The sequence below is a fragment of the Mytilus californianus genome, unplaced genomic scaffold (assembly GCF_021869535.1).
Source record: "Mytilus californianus isolate M0D057914Y unplaced genomic scaffold, xbMytCali1.0.p SCAF_3, whole genome shotgun sequence".
In the NCBI taxonomy this organism is placed as follows: domain Eukaryota; kingdom Metazoa; phylum Mollusca; class Bivalvia; order Mytilida; family Mytilidae; genus Mytilus; species Mytilus californianus.
The window spans coordinates 1,045,454-1,057,701 of record NW_026262679.1 but is presented as its reverse complement, the minus strand read 5'-3'; the positions used below and the strand labels follow the sequence as shown (position 1 = coordinate 1,057,701).

The 12,248-nt window shown below is 33.2% G+C and overlaps 1 long non-coding RNA gene across 1 annotated transcript in view; it reads left to right on the top strand.

Annotated features, from left to right (window-relative positions):
• The window catches only part of LOC127733796 (uncharacterized), a 51,148-nt gene extending 45,474 nt beyond the window's left edge, over positions 1-5,674 (top strand). Inside the window, exon 3 of the long non-coding RNA XR_007997157.1 lies at positions 4,722-5,674. This is a non-coding gene — a long non-coding RNA (uncharacterized LOC127733796). The remainder of the gene's footprint in view (positions 1-4,721) is intronic.
• Positions 5,675-12,248: the final 6,574 nt, after the last annotated feature.

The window sequence follows — 12,248 nt, the reverse complement described above, 5'->3', positions numbered from 1 at the left end:
AAGGCAGGACTGAATAGACTGAAATTTAAAAAGACGGGATAGAGATTACAACTAAAAAATGCAGGACAACATGTTTCATTCAAGTCCCCCCCCACCCCCCCCCCCCAATCAAAATAAAATGGTAGCTCCCTTACGGACGACATCAAAAGATTAATGTAGGATACCAAAAACTTAATTCGAATAGTTTGGGGGTTGGGGTGAAAATTGCTGCATTTTTTGTTTGTTTATTTGACACCCATTTTACCTATATCCATATTGGTCAATCAATTTTCCCCAAATTAAGTTAAGAGGGGGGTGGGGTTAGTGAAAAAACTATGGGATAATGGGAATTAAGTTTTTTTTATCCTACATTTAACTTTTGATGTCGTCCCTTAATCCAGAGAGGAGACAGTTGAATTAAATATTTCGATGGGAAAAAAGTTCAGATTTTGAAGTTTGAAATTATACTATTGCTCAAAATTATAAAATCAATGAATTTTACATGCACATGTATAAAAGCTAGAATCGAAATTTGATAATCAAGAGCACAATCATGTACGCGAATACGAGGATGGAAGCTTTTAACAACCTTGACCAGCTAAGTGAACATTGATCAGTTCATTCGTCTAGGTTAGTCTATAAAAAGGTATATACTATGAAATTTAGAGCGAGGGGCTTGCCCCGAGCTCTTAATTTCATAGTATATACCTTTTCATAGACTATCCAATTTAGCACATATTTACAACTCGAGTAATCTTTTAATTGGTCTATTGATAGTTTATTTTGGCTGACTACTCGTATCACAGGTGTTTGTAAAACGGAGCTCATAAATGAAGTTTTGTAAATCTACTCACTAGTATCATTGTAAAATATGTGATTTCAAAAGGCCCTTGACTCTAGAATGAAAAGATAGTAGCTGCTGGTGTAAGTATGTATATTGATATAAAGCGGTGTTTTACTATACATGTTCTTCTTACATGGTAAGATGACCAAATAAATTGACCAAAAGCAGGCAATAATTAAATTGCAGTGGAAGCTTTACATGTTTTGAAAACATTTTTTAATTTCACAGTAAAACTTAAGCTATAATAAATTTGAAACATATTTTTAGATAGTTTGTCCCCATAGATATAGTTTAGCAGATAGGCATTAAAAAGCATCCACAAATAGATCAGAGATTATAGGTTTTGTGTTTTTGTCGAGCCTTCGACTTTTGTCGAAAAAGCGAGACATAGCGATCCTACATTCCGTCGGCGTCGTCGTCGTCGTCGTCGGCGGCGTCCACAAATATTCACTCTGTGGTTAAAGTTTTTGAAATTTTAATAACTTTCTTAAACTACCCTGGATTTCTACCAAACTTGGACAGAAGCTTGTTTATGATCATAAGATAATATTCAAAAGTAAATTTTGTAAAAAAAAAATTCCATTTTTTCCGTATTTTACTTATAAATGGACTTAGTTTTTCTGCCAGGAAACATTACATTCACTCTGTGGTTAAAGTTTTTGAAATTTTAATAACTTTCTTAAACTATCCTGGATTTGTACCAAACTTGGAAAGAAGCTTGTTTGTGATCATAAGATAGTATCCAGAAGTAAATTTTGTAAAAAAAAAATTCCATTTTTTTCGTATTTTACTTATAAATGGACTTAGTTTTTCTGCCAGTTAACATTACATTCACTCTGTGGTTAAAGTTTTTAAAATTTTAACAACTTTCTTAAACTATCCTGGATTTGTACCAAACTTGGAGAGAAGCTTGTTTATGATTAAAAGCTAGTATCTAAAAGGAAATTTTGTTAAAATTTTGTTCCATTTTTTCCGTATTTTACTTATAAATGGACTTAGTTTTTCTTCCAGTTAACATTACATAACAGTCTGCAGTTTAAGTTTTTATTTTAAAACAGTTATTAGATTCATAAACTATCCTGGATTTTTACAAAACTTGGACAGAAGCTACTTACAATCAAAAGATAGTATAGAGAGGAATATTTTTATTAATTTTTTTCCTCATTTTTGTTGAGCCTGTGATTAACAGCAGAAGTAGGCGAGACACTGGGTTCCGCGGAACCCTTACGAATTTTTTTTTTTTTTTTTTTTTTTTTTATTATTTCAAAGTAAGAAACTAAAAGATTTATCAGAATATGTTTATATATATATATAATTGGCACATTATCTTCAGACATAATCACAGTTTTTCAATTCATGACATCGTCCTGAACATGCATGAAATATTTGCCACTGGAAATTAAGCAACCGATAATCAATAACTCAATCAATTCATGACGAAATAGATCAGCTTCCTTAAGAAAGTTTAAAAAATTATCACCAAGTTGCTTTAATTTCCCTTCACAAGGTTTCATAGTACACACTTTTTTGTGTACAAAGTAATTGCATGGATGATACATTATCATAATTTTAAGATATCGTTGTACTCTAATCAAGGTATAAAGAACCATATGTATTACCCTTTATTTAAATGAAAACAATTTGCAATTGTCAAAAACATTTTTTAGATCCAAAGATTTTAGCAGGATATTTAAAAATCAACGTGAAAACTAATTACAAACTATTTAATTAAATTTGGAACACAGCATTTTATTTCAAAATAGCCAGTGGCAATTTTTGTTTTAAATATCTTGATTACGATACAATGAAATCTTACCCTTGTGGTCATTCGTGCGTAGTTACTTAGTACACGGGAAAAGTATGTACTATGAAAATTAGAAGGCAAATATAAGCAATTTGATTGGACGAGAAGTTGTAAATATGTGCTAAAACGTTTTAGCACATACTTACAACTTCTCGTCCAATCAAATTGCTTATATTTGCCTTCTAATTTTCATAGTACATACTTTTTCCATGTACTAAGTAACTACGCATGAATGACCACAAGGGTAAGATTTCATTGTATCGTAATCAAGATATTAAAACAAAAATTGCTACTGGCTATTTTGAAATAAATGCTGTGTTACAAATTAAACTAAACAGTGTGTAACTAGTTTTCAAATTGTTTTTCAAACATCCTACTATTTAATCTTTGGATCTAAAAATGTTTTTGACGATTAAGAGTTTCTTTCATTTAAATAAAGAGTAACACATATGTTTTTTTATACCTTGATTAGAGTACAACGCCATCTGAAAATTGTAATCATTTATCTTCCATGCAATTACTTTGTACACAAAAAAGAGTGAACCATGAAACCTTGTGAAGGAAAATTACAGCAATTTGATATATTTCGTCATGAATTGATTGATTATTGGTTGCTTAATGTCCAGTGACAAATATTTCATGCATGTAAACTATCCACTAGACTACCTATGGGTACATACCAGGGCAGATCCAGTCATTTTTAAAAGGGGTTCCAACCCAAGATAAAAGGGGGGTCCAACTGTATGTCCTCATTCAAAAGTATTGATCATCACAAAAAGGGCGTTTTCCATCCCCCTCCTGAACTCCCCCTCCCCCTTTTTGGATCCGCCAGTGCAAACTATCCATATGTGTAAAATTTATTATAGTTTTAGTTTTTAGGTGAAATTGAAAAAAATGTTTTCAAGATTGTAAAGCTTCCACTGCAATTTAATTATTGCCTGCTTTTGGTCAATTTATTTTGTCATCTTACCATGTGAAGAAGTACATGAATAGTAAAACACCGCTTTATGTCAATAAACATACTTACACCAGCAGCTACCATCTTTTCATTCTGGATTCAATATTTTACAATGATACTAGTGAGTAGATTTACAAAACTACGTAATGAGCTACACCTAGTCAGCCAAAACATATCAATAGACTAATTACAGGATTACTCAAGTTGTAAATATGTGCTAAATTGGGTAGTGTATGGAAAGGTATATACTATGAAATTAAGAGCTCGGGGCAAGCCCCTCGCTCTAAATTTCATAGTATATACCTTTCCATACACTAACCGACACATAGTACGTGTGTTCTATTTTCGCAGGTGTGAGGTCGAAGGTTTGAATTGACCAATGAAAACGATCGTTCCTTAAAGAGTTAATCTAAAAAAGTTTGTTTGACTGATTATGTTGCACGACCTTTCGCTAAGCTTGGCCGCAGTTAGGTGTAAACCTAATATTTGAGACCGTCATCAAAGATTTGCAAAAAATTATTTAATCATAAATGGGTGCATTAATTTTGGAGCTCACAATATATTTTTGTCAGATAGACCTATCAGAAACCATGTGTCATGACCTAACACAGACATGACCAAGGCAAATGCAATGATTTTTTAAAATAAATAACTGAAAGCCAAATATCTCAAAACGTTGTTGCCAAAGCAGCAACTAAAATGCATGTACAGGGGTATCATGGGTAATTTAGTAACACTATCCAGACAGCTCTAGTTATTAATGTAAGCATTAATTATCCCAGCATCAATGATATCTAACAATTAATGCATTATTAGCGTCAAGCAAATAGATGAAAGTGGCCTTTCCAGAGGTCATAATTATTTATACTAAGACATTATATATTAAATGACATGCATATATATATTCATGTATGAATAAATGAAATAATTATTTAACATAATTTTATCTCTCAAACTGATAACTTTTTGTAAAAAATCAAAGTTTTTAATCTGACACTTAAAAAAGGATATCCCATACATGCCATAGATGGCTTTACATGGACAAAACTAATGCATAATATACATATTAGACATGAAGCTTTTTTTGCTATTTGTCAAAATAAGAAATATAACTATTGTATTTGTTTTTATTTCAGCTCGATTCCAATTTTTGGCTTATCCTAGAATAGGCAAGCCATACATGTACAATACATGATTCTCTCTAGCAGCTGGATTGACTAGTCACCACAATAATTTCATAACAGCAATGAAACTCTAGACAATTTTGATGTTTTGAAGATATTTACATGTATACATATCTACAGATATGACCAAATTTGAAGATTTTTACCAGGTCTCATCCTGTCGACTAGTCAGACAAATTTTGGTTCAGGTTTCTGACAGGAATTATTACAAAATTGCCTGCAGTTACAACACATAAATATTATTTGTTATTAAGTTTGCCTATCGGTCCAGCTATTGTTAGAGACTGTCTAACGATACTTTCAGAACTATGATATGTCAGAATCTGTGTAACCGTTACTACAAACAGAGATATATTATTGCACACTAAGAAGTATACCTAGTTATCAGAAACTTTTTGCATGAAGTTATATAAAGATAGTTGGTATTCATAATATTGATGCATTGTGCAGAAACATGAAATATGTTAGTTTGTATACTTGACAATCCAATGGCTGTTAAATTGTAACAAGGAGAATTACTAATTACGCAGCAGTATTTCGATTATGGATTTTTATGCCCCACCTACGATAGTAGAGGGGCATTATGTGTTTCAGTCTGTTTGTTCGTTCGTTTGTCCGTCCGTCTGTCCCGCTTCAGGTTAAAGTTTTTGGTCAAGGTAGCTTTTGATGAAGTTGAAGTCCAATCAACTTGGAACTTACATGTTCCCTATAATATGATACAATGTATTTCTAATTTTAATGCCAATTTAGAGTTTTGACCCCAATTTCACGGTCCGCTGAACATAGAAAATGATAGTGCGAGTGGGGCATCTGTGTACTATGGACACATTCTTGTTTTCAATTTTTTTATTTACTGAATACATTTTTGTCACTTGTTTTTATATCGTCAACAATAGCGTCAACAATGTATTAGTTTTTGATTAGGTCAGTTTATGGTGAACCACTAGTGGTAGGTCAATAATATTTGGTATGCAGTTGTATAAGCATTGACACATCTCATATCCATGGAGATTATTTTGCCCTTCCCCCTCAGTCATGGTCTATTGACTTTGAAACTTTGCATAGTTTACATGTATTAGTTTGTGATTAGGTCAGTTTATGGGGAACCACTAGTGGAAGGTCAATGATATTTGGTATGCAGTTGTTTAAACATTGGCATATCTAATTTCCATGGAGATTATTTGGCCCCGCCCCCTCAATCATGCTCTATTGATTTGGAAACTTTTGCTTAGTTTTCATTTATTAGTTTGTGATTAGGTCAGTTTAAGGGGAACCGTTAGTGGTAGGTCAATGATCATGATGATAATTGGTATGCAGTTGTATAAGCATCAGCACATCTCATTTCCATGGAGAATATTTGGTCCTTACTCCTGAGTCATGGTGTATTGACTTTGAAACTTTTACTTAGTTTACATGTATTAGTTTGTGATTATGTCAGTTTAAGATGAACCACTAATGTTAAGTCAATGATATTTGGTATGCAAATGTATTGGCATTTGCAAGTTTCATTTCCATGGAGATTATATAACCCCACCCCCTCATTATGGTTCATTGACTTTGAAACTTTTACATAGTTTACAAGTTAATGTTTGTGTTTATGTTTGTTAAAAGGGAACGACTTATGAAAAGTCAATGGTATTTGGTATGCAGTTGTATTAGCATTGGCACATCTCATTTCCATGGAGATTGTTCAGCCCTGTACCTTCAGTCATGGTTCATTGACTTTGAATATTTGCATAACTTACATGTTAAAGTATTCCTATTTTAATTTCAACATTTGCATTATCAAAATAACAAATAGGTGAGACATATCTGTGTGTTAACAGTTTATTATAAATTAGACACTTAGAACTAAGAAGTACAATAATTATAAAAATAAGGAGATGTGGTATGATTGCCATAGAGACAACTATCCACCAAAGATCAAATGAAGTGGATGTAAGCAATTATCAGCAACCTTACGGCATTCAACAACATATGTTGCATCATTGCTAGATCATCAACATATGAGCATTTTGTGTTTTATATAATATACAAGAAAATAACACCACTTCAGACTGTTTCAAGTATGATTAAATCAGTCTGTGTACAGAGTGGCACCAGCTGATCCAACTTAAACCGCTAATGTGGCATATGAAAGCTCTAGTACATAGTGGAATTAAACCATACACCACTGTGGGACACCATTATTCTGATAAGAATGTTCCTCCATAAGTTAAATTCATTCCTCAGTGTATGGAGAAGTTGACAGAAGTTAACTACTATAGGTCACCATACAGCCTGCAACAATGAGCAAAACCCATACCGCATAGTAAGCTATAAACGGCCCCGAAATGACAAATGTAAAACAAATCTTAACAATAAAACTAGCAGCCTGATTTATGTACAAAACAATAATGAAAAACAAATATGATATACAGCAACAATCAACAACCACCAAATAACTGGGTCCTGAATATGGACAGGTACATACAGAATGTGGCGGGTTAAACATGTTAGCTGGCACCAAACCCTACCCTAACCTGGGACAGTGTACGTACATCTTCTCCGACATTGAATCTTTAAAAATGGATACATATTTTAAAGTAATTTAAAATAAATTGGAAATAACTTGAAAATAAATGGTAGGATTGGATAGTGGAAACAGTATAGTACAAACATATTTTGATACTTGAGATATAGCTGTGATAAATAATTAAACAAATTCTTCCACAATAATTATCATAACTTTTGCCACATTTGCCTTGGGTTTTTTAATTAACTGCCTATAGTGCTCACAGTGCTTTGATTTTATACAGTTGTTTAGCAGTAGGTAGCGATACACAGTTTTGAGCGTGGTCACCCATTTTGGCCCCTGTGAAGAACCATTTATGAAAGATGTCATGTAATAAAATTCATTTTTGTCTTGCCTTTCTACTATCCGGCGGCTGAGGTGTAAACCAGGGCTTCCAAAACTGTGGTATTGTTCAGACTTTACCAGTAAATTATATATATGACTTGTTGTGCCGAGCATGAAACTGACATAAAACGTTGGTTTACCATTTTCAGAGAAAGCAATCTTTTTGACCTGACCTTATTGCCTTTAAAAGCAGCCACACATTTCTGGTCATAATAGTGACATGAATAATTACTATCAAAACAAACCCTACTTATGTAACGAAGTCAGTAAGTGGATAAATAAATTTTATTATGTAATTACAAAGTCAAGACTGTTTCTAAAGTTCAAATGTTCGATTGTTCACAAACTGTCTTTAAAGTTGAATTGTTCGAATGTTCACATCGTCACATGGACACGTGATCGTATAGTGGTATAACTGTTCGGTCCTGACTGAGTTATTCGGATGGTAGTGAATTAATTCCAGTCTACCCACAAGGGGGGAGACCTTGGCAGAATCTCCTGTCGGAATCTACTGTTCGAGTCCAAAGCTGGATCTTATATAGTTCAGAGGCCAGGTCATCAATCAGCTTTCAACCATAGCCATAAATGTCAACAGTTTATAGAGTAGCTAGTCTAGCTATTAAATAATACATGTACTAGGTTGGGCAGTTGATAATGGTATTAACATCTGCACAATGCAATTAATGTCGGCAGAATACGTGTACGATAAATGTCTGCAAGGTACATGTTCTTGTATTAATTATGTTAGATTGAAATACACCTTGTTAAATATTGTGCTTTCACACATTGTGTTACACTTAAATACCCTCTCATTACAATCAAGGTTAATAATTAGGGCCCCGCCGAATTAGATAGTTATCGATGGAGGATAGATTTAAGAGTTGTAGAAGATGTAGTGCACGAAGTAATGTGTTAGATAATCACGATGAATATTTTCGGTACCAAATATGTCATTTATAAAGGTTTCCCATGTGACATTTGCTGGGAATGAAATGATGAAAGGCGACCAATCGTTGATAGAATGTTTGATAAAGCCTGTGGTAAAATTTCCTTAGCTGCAAAACCTTCTGTGCAGGATGTTGGCAGGAAAAAGGACTTTGTTAAAGTGCCGAGTGCATTGGCATCTCCAAACTTCGATGATATGCCCGTTTTGCAGTACAAGGCAGTTTAAGTTAACCAGTTCATTGCTGAACAGGTTCAAATACAACTTAAAACAGTTTTTACCACGTGCCATGACTGATACAGAGTTGAAACAAGACCCAATTCCTCTTCTCACAGGTACACAGTCAAACATAGGTGACTCGAATTATGTAACTTAACAAAGTAATTCTTGTTTCAAACAAAGACCTCATTACAGTAATTTTGTACCTGATGATCTGATCTCTGTAAGATCACAAGATGATGAACCTCATAACAATGAAATCCATAACCTACCTTATTTCGAACATGATATTTCTCTTGTCAGTGAAGGTGCACCAGGGCCTACTGATCCAATTCAGTGGAATAAATTTCTACATAAAATGGCTTATAAGTTGAACCTTAATTGTTCAGAGGACGTTGAAAAAGATGAAGTACAACCTTCATATTTATCTTCACGTCTAAATTCTTGTAAACCAGATAAGGCAACACATTTGAAATTGCCTTTAGTGTGGAAAGGCAACGGGGTCAAAATTCTTAATTCGTAAATTGTCAATTTGTAACTTGTAACTGTAATTTCAAAATTCTTAATTCGTAAATTGTCAATTTCCCACTTGTAACTGTGTAATTTCAAAATTCGTATGTTGAAAATCTGTATTTGCAACTTTGAAATGCAACATTTGTAACTTTGAAATTCAATATTTGTAACTGTGAGATTCTTTATTTGCGACTTTGTAATTCATTAAATCTAACATTCGTATGCTATTTCTTATATTGCCATTCTTCATTTGTAACCACGTCACTTATAAATATTTGCCATAGACATGCTGAAATTCGTATATTGATGTTTTGTAACTTGAAACATGTCGATTTGTTAAATGTCATTGTTGTATTTTTCTAACGATCATTATGACGACAGATGGCACTTGGTTTTCTTCTTCTGTGTATAAGCCTCCTGTAAGTAGGAGCAATATGGAGTATATATCCTGAGTAATTTAAATCAATTATGTACAGCACATACATTTAAAAGATAACAATTAAATAGATAAATCAAATTTTTGTTTTTATATGGCATATATACAGGAACTCGGTTTTATTTTGTTTTCTGAAGACAACAGGTGGCGGTGTGTTAGAGAATGGAAACTAAATCATTACTGGAAAACCCAGGTAATAAACGGTTTCTATTAATCCTAAAATGCTATTATCTGACCATTTGATTCTGTCTGAGGGGGAAGGGCTGACAGATATATATTAATATACATGCCTACTGAACTTTACTGGTCAAGAAGTAATTGCCGCCACTGTATTTTTCGTCCTATATAGATTTACAAAATGTGTTGCAGACAAAACGTCGAACAGGGTGTTCTCCAAATATTCCCGACCCCCCCCCCCTCAACTCTGGTATTACACCCCCTACTCCTGGCATCCCACCCCCTTCTCACCCCTCCTCACAGTTTGCCACCATTTTGCTCTCAAAAATGAGCCCTCACAGACCCCCCTCCAAATCATTTGCAAAGATTTACATTGAGAAATAAAATTGTTGTGAACAGATTGTCGAGATTTGTTTCTGTGAGGTCTTCTCTCTGACCAGCCAGTAGAAGTACTGGTCAAAAAGTATTTCTCGCCGTCAAGTAATTCTTGCCACCCCGTTTTTGGCGCCTCTCCTGTCCGAAAAGTTATACCTAGATTTGAAGACCTAACACTAACAGATTGCTGATATTTTGCTCTCTAAAATGAGCTGTCATATATGAAGATTTTCGTGAAGAAATAAAATTAGGGTAAGCTGATTGGCGAGAATTGCTTCTGTCATGAAAATGGCGAGATGGCGAGATCTTCTCTCTGACCAGTCAGTGGGGAGGGTCACTTTGGTTAAGAGTGGTTATAGGTGTGTAATAAAAAAGAAACAGTTTCATAGTTTTACGATCATGGTCATTGACAAAATATCTAGAGGGGACACCAGGACATCACACCATTATACTACTAGTATATGTCATGTCTTGACGATCCAGTATTCATGCATTAAGTTTTCTGGTTGGTCAAATTCCTTTAGACTTTATATATATAGCAAAATATTGCATTTTCAATACAGTTTTAATATATAGTATACATTAACTAAGTGACTCATATAAAATATTACTTCTTTTCTCATTCAGTTTGTTTTGCAAAGTACAAACATGATATAAAACATGTTTATCTTCATTGCTCAAGAGCCAAATAAATATGGATTTTTCATCTATTTGCTTCTTGTATTTAAAATCATTAGATAGTTTAATTCTTTTCCAAAATTTTAACATTGAGATAATAATATTAAGGAATAATGGGTGTGAACCCATTTCTCCCATCATATATTTAGTAAAAAAATTCCTGCCCAGAACAATATTAGTCTGAATTTTCCTGCTCAGTCGTATATTTCATGTATTTAGTCTGAAATTTTGACCCGGTCATATATTCAGTCTAAAATTTCCGACCAAGTGACAGTCATATATTTGCCAAGTTGAAAAAGGACCCATTCCAGCGACACATCTGTCAATTATATACCTTAATAAAGAAACTGACACACCCCCTCCCAGGTGTGGTGACCAGTACAGTAGACATACATATATATTCGAGGTCACCTTTATATAAAACGGAGTCACTGTATATATGCCATATAAAAACAAAATTTTATTCATCTGTTTGTTTTCTTTTATATGTATGTGCTGTACATAATTGATTTAAATTACTAAGGGTATATACTCCATATGGAGGTGCTCCTACTTACAGGAGGCTTATACACAGAAGAAGAAAACCGAGCGCCATCTGTCGTCATAATGATCGTTAGAATAAAACAACAATGACATTTAATGAATCGATATATTTCAAGTTACAAAACATCAATATACAAATTTCAGTGTATCTAGGGCAAATAGTTAAGTGACGTGGTAAAAATGAAGAATGGCAAAATAAGAAATAGTTGTTAGACTTAACGAATTACATACCTGTAGTCGCAAATAAAGAATCTCAAAGTTACAAATGTTGAATTTCAAAGTTGCATATACAGATTTTCAATATACGAATTTTGAAGTTACACAGTTACAAGTGGCAAATTGACAATTTACGAATTAAGAATTTTGAAAATACACAGTTACAAGTTACAAATTGACAATTTACGTATTAAGAATTTTGAAATTACACAGTCACAAGTTACAAATTGACAATTTACGAATTAAGAATTTTGACCCTGTCTGCTTTCCATACTACAAATACAAAAACAAATATTTTATTGCCACAAACACAATTACAATAATTGGCAAAGGCCCATATTTCAGCTAGTACATTATAACAATGAATACAGCATAATAAAATAATATGTTATAATTAAGAAGCTAAAATCTCATTTCTAAATTCTATATACCAGACATTTATGTATATAAGAACTTGTCACTTTCAGGACTTTTAAAGAG